Raw genomic sequence first — 5,632 nt, 5'->3', positions numbered from 1 at the left:
TTCCGATCTCCATTATCAAATTATTATCTTGGGTGGTAAAATGACGATTTTGCCCTTGAATTTCAAAATTTCTAATTTTACCCCGAATGAACCCTCGAAATCCGAACAATCATTTTTAGTCAATCCTGGACTGTAAAATATTAAAATTTCATCCTACAATTCTTATTTGAACTGGTTCGAGGTTAAATAAATTTAAGTGTACCGTTAGGGACAATACCGAGTTTCGTCTATTATTAAGGACTTTCCTAGCGTAATAACATGTTACTCAATGCATGTATGTCATGACATGTATTTATAGGGTCGGGTTTTACATATATATATATTTAAAATGTCATTGCCATTTTAAATAATTTTTAATGATATTGATAATTGTTTGATTGGGGATGTAGGTCCAGAGCCAGTTATAGTTTCTTGGTTTTATTACCAGGCTCTGATCATGAATAAATTGATTTTGATTGAGAAAAAAATTAATTTTTAATAATAATATAAATAATATTTACAGTTGTATGTAATATCACACAAGGATTGAAATTCAATTTTTATTATAAATAGATATAATATTTATCTAATTTATAAATAAGAATTGTGATTGCATCAATTGAATGAGTTTTATTAAAAAATATTTTTCTTAATTTAAATAGTATGGAATAACTTATCAATTAATATTAAAAAATGTCAATTATATATAATTTGAAACATGAATTGTTTTTTTATATATAATCCTCTGTACCTTATAATTGTTTTTTTAATTATAGACAAATTAACTTTACTTATTAAAATATTTTCATTTTTTATAATTATTATTTAAAAATAATTAAATAAACAACAAGTATTCGAGTACAATAAAAACTAATAATTTTCTTTTTTAAAAAAATGAAAAAACAAGACAACTTAGTGGACCATATATATGATGAAGGTGATGAGGAGAATAATGAAACAAGTTTCCATTGCTCAAGAGAATATGAGATTGGATAAGAAAGATGTGGTGATTCAGATTCACCATGCTTCATTCATTTACTCTGTTATCTAGCTTGATGCCTATCGCTAAATATATACTGCACGAGAATTGAAAGTTTAAGCTGCCAATCTATAACAAATTACTTCATCTGTTGCAATCTTTTTCTCAATATATAATTTTTGTTTTAATTACTTGTTCTATTTGATGTATCAATATTAACCAGATAAATTTAATATCATATCAATACATGGATAAGTCAAAAGTTTCGTAGATAAGACATTTTGTTTTCAAAGGTAATAAAATATTAATTTAATCAATAAATTATTGTCACAGGTATCAAGCTGGACAAATAGTTACGACAAAAGTATTAATAGGCAACGATATTTTATTTTTGCTTGTTCTTTTTTACAACAACACGTAGTAGAATTAGATTTTCTTTTTTAGAGTTAGAAAAGGGAAAAGGATGAAGGAAAAACACTTTTGATACATGTATAGCCTCTGATAAAATGCCCAATCACTGGCAGCTATAACTTTAAGAAGAAAATGAGAAACCATGACCTATTCATTCTTTAGTCATGATACCTGCTAAAAAGTTTAATAAATCTAACCAATTATTGTGAGTAGGAATTATGAAATCAACAGCCTGGTGCTAATAGCATGCATTCATGGTTGCAGAAATCCAAAAGCACAGAGTTCGATAGAATGAATAGTTGTCAACAATGGAAGTTCATTTTCAAATCACTGGAGGCCAGAAAAGACACAATCAGCATGCCAGTTCTATTCATATGTAGGCTATATTAGCTTGCAAAGGTTTAAATAACAAGCACTGTAGATAGTGGTATCGTACCAAAAAGAAAAAAAGAAGAGGAAGAGAGCATATATTTACAGGAACTGAAACTATAATTGGGTAAAGATTCCTCTCAGCAAAGTAAGTCACTTGATGTGGAGTGCCCCTCAGTGGAATCTAACCAAGAGATAAAGTTTCTAGTAAGTACAATGACAGAAATAATTTATGAAAAAAAGTGAATTTCTTATTCTTGTAAGGTGCGTTAGGGATCACTTTTTGCACTGGCCAATAATTGTCATCGTTTGATGCAGGTGGCATTCGGCAAATCTTTAGAATGCCCTAGAAAAATAAGAAATGCAACAAGTTGTTAGCGCTTTTAGCCAGTATGCAAAAGCCCGTTGCTTCAAAATATGAAAGTACCTAACCTGCAATGTAACATTTATGAACCCATGATTACAGCTGGCATTATGAAGAACAGTGGAAGCAACAATAGATCCATCACATAGCTGCAAAAAAAGAAAACAGAGTAAATGAGAGAAGCACACTTGCTCACATAATATTAAGCAACAATTAAGGATGTGACTTTGTCAACAAGTAGGCAGTGTTTTAATATTGATTCCATACACAGGGTCCTAGATAAAAAATCTAGCAAACATCTTTCTAAACTAGGCAAAATATTAAATGGCATTTAAATTATTATTTTATTAATGAAAAAATGAATTTGTGAAAGAAGATCAAGACAAGATAGCAAAAAAAAATCATCAATTCTCAGACAGACCAAAAGTCACTCGATCTAATTTTACCAAGTATTTAATCCAAAGTCCATTTGAGTCTATTTGAAGAATCACATTTCAAAATTATGCAAAATTTTATGAAAAAAATGAATCTACCTTTAGACCATTAAATTATTTATATCTCACTGTATGAAAAACTACATTTCTGACCTGTGGATGAACTCGAAGCCGTTCTCTGAATACAATAAACCAACCTGGTCTTGACTCAGAGAGGAAGAACCCTTGAGAACCACTACTATTCTTAAAAATTGTAATCCTTTGGGATAAGGTTCAATTTGACATCTCCTCCCTCATGTATGCATCCACGGGACACGAATAAATCTCAAATTCCTAAGCCTAGAAGCATTAATATTGCTTAAGCCGACAAAATTTTGTGCCAAAAACAGAATCCTCAACTTTAGAACCATTTTCTGAACCTTCAAATAGGTAGGCATGATAACAAAGAATTGTTCCATCCGTCAAGATTCCAAAAAGAAATGGACGACTGTGATATACAGACCATCTCTGCATGGCCAACTCAACAACCTTCAGGTTCTGAACATTTTCTTTCCTGCCTTGGCCAGTCAATTCTTCAGAACTTTTATTAATCACTTTCTCAGAATCTTTATTAATCACTTTCTCAGAATCCTTAGAAGATTCCAGTGTATAGGCATCGACAAGGTGTGTTCTTCCAGGTGCAAACTTTTCCACAGAGAAAACACAATTGAAATTTGGCACATCTAATATTTCAAGAGCACCACTCTCATAACAAATGTCACAATATATATCCCCTTGATCATATGGCCCGCCATCAGCACCGTCAATGGACTCCCCGATGCCAGTGGAAAGCCATGCATCGGTACTTGCTTTGCAGAGCCATGGCTCTGGACCTTTATCATGATACAATGTACAGGCAGGTACCATTTTCTTTGAGCTTTCAAATGCAGTTGGAGTGTTTATAGACACAGTGCAAGTAGCGAGATCTGAAACTCAAGGTTAAGCATAAAATCAGCAAGAAATCCAAGAATGGAAGCAATAGGATGCTGTACAGTTTTGTAATATAGTAAAGACAAGAAGTTATGAAGGGTATAGGCCATGGCAAGTAAACAGATTGACAAGTTAAGCCCACATTTAAAATCATCTATGATGAAACATACCTCCAACAAGTAGTAGAATGCCTCCATCATTATTCTTAGCAATACAAAAGGATCAGCAATAGAAACAGATATCACTGTAGAACTCTCAGAACCAGGGCGGGATTCAGAGTTTGGCAATGGAATACTCAGTTCTTGAGTCATAAAAGAACCACCCAGAATTCAAGCACCACGTTCGAAGACCTGGATAACTCGATGCCTATAAGCGAACATAATGAGACAAGTACAAGTTAAAAGTAGTGTTTGAAGCATAATATCTAATATATTACATGGCTAAATGGAAATAGAAAGGGAAAACACTGCAATGTTCCAGCACAGAGCGCAAACCTATCAAGCAAGAAAACTCTCTAATGAATGGTAATATTCAGTAATTAGCCAAATTAGACAACCATGCCAATTCACTTGAAGTTACTAAAAACTCTCAAGACTATACATTTGAACATAAAATTAATTTAGACCATAAAATGTGTAGTGGGCATGCAAAATTACTTAATGTAAGAGTGGTATGGAAAGGATAAAAGCAGACAGCATCTACTAGCACCCCTTATAAACAATAAATCAAGTAAGAACACAATATCAACCAAAAGAAAAAACTAAATGTACAGCATCATTATTCTAGAAAATTTGACAACAAACCATGGCAATAAACTAATTTCATGTAAATACAGATCATGTAACTGGTCTCACCTTCCAAACAAATTTCCTGCAGCAATTGTTCTTCCTTGAACATAATAGTCTACACTTTCAGTCACTTCTGTCAAAAGATCAGCTGTTTCAAGCACCTGTTCATCCTATGTACACTTTCAGTCTACTAAAATGTATAAGAAATTATTTTAACTTATCGAAACTTGCTTCAATAAGTTACGCAACATTCCACGATTCTGGACCAAGTACTCTTAAGTATGTCAATGGATTCACAGTCCCAGCTCCTACCTGTTATGGCAAACAAAACCTTACTCAAATATCAATTATATGTGGTAAAGTTTCAAGATAGCGAATTATGTCTTGACACTAAAATAGACTGCTCAAATTATTCTCTTAGCTCCTGTAATTCTAAAACTCTCAACTTTAGTCATTTGCAAAATTGTAAGTAACGGAATGAGTAGACCTCAACTCAACAGTTATAGCCACACATACTCTACTAGATCAAGCATTATGTTGAATATATCATATTAATCATTCAAGAGTATTTCATTAAATCAAGCTTTAAAAATGGTCAAATTCATTATATTCAAAGTAAATAATTTCATAAGTTCATACATTATTGATCATCAAATTTCATTCTTGAAAAATCATTCAAGCAAATCATAAATTCAAGCTTTCAAAATTATAAAGTTCATTATCTTTAGCTACGATCACTACTATAACCCGTGACATGACTGTATCAATAAATCATTCTTATAATCATTACTAACTATTATAACCCATTAGTAAAGCCTTATACTAACTACTGTAGCTCATTAACGGGTCGTATGCTAACTACTATAACTTGTTAATAGAGTCGTGTGCTAACTACTATAACCTATTAGTAAAGCCTTAGAATTAGTTCTGATGTCGATTATTTCACTTCTTAAGGATCATTTTGTAGCTCTTAAAACATTCTTTAAAGATGATCAAAGATTTCCTTCATTCATAAATTTCATTTCATTCATAAATCGACACTTGTCAATAAACCAAAACATTCACAAAACAATGTTTATCATATGAATAAATCAAATTATTCATAAATCAATGTTCATCATAGAAAAATTAATTGGTGTTACTGTCGTGACGTGCGAGTCCGAGAACCCGTCCACCAGACACAGGGCGAAAATTAAATATGTGTGGTGTGGGAGTCGCCACCAATCTTTTTTTTTTTTATCTAGGTGTGATTGGTCCCCTATTAACCCGATTCTAATCAAAGAAGTTCTAAATTAATTTTAGGTCCGTCGAAAGAACGAGAACTGGTCCACGGTTTTTT

The 5,632-nt window shown here is 32.1% G+C and overlaps 1 long non-coding RNA gene across 1 annotated transcript; it reads right to left on the bottom strand.

Annotated features, from left to right (window-relative positions):
* LOC18599464 lies at positions 1,643-3,218 on the bottom strand. Its single transcript, XR_001927940.1, has 4 exons — positions 2,690-3,218; positions 2,171-2,251; positions 2,019-2,084; positions 1,643-1,922 (listed from the first exon to the last, which is right to left on the bottom strand). It is a non-coding gene; the product is annotated as an uncharacterized LOC18599464 (long non-coding RNA).

The sequence above is a fragment of the Theobroma cacao genome, chromosome 5 (genome assembly GCF_000208745.1).
Source record: "Theobroma cacao cultivar B97-61/B2 chromosome 5, Criollo_cocoa_genome_V2, whole genome shotgun sequence".
In the NCBI taxonomy this organism is placed as follows: domain Eukaryota; kingdom Viridiplantae; phylum Streptophyta; class Magnoliopsida; order Malvales; family Malvaceae; genus Theobroma; species Theobroma cacao.
This window is presented reverse-complemented; position numbering and strand designations above follow the sequence as displayed.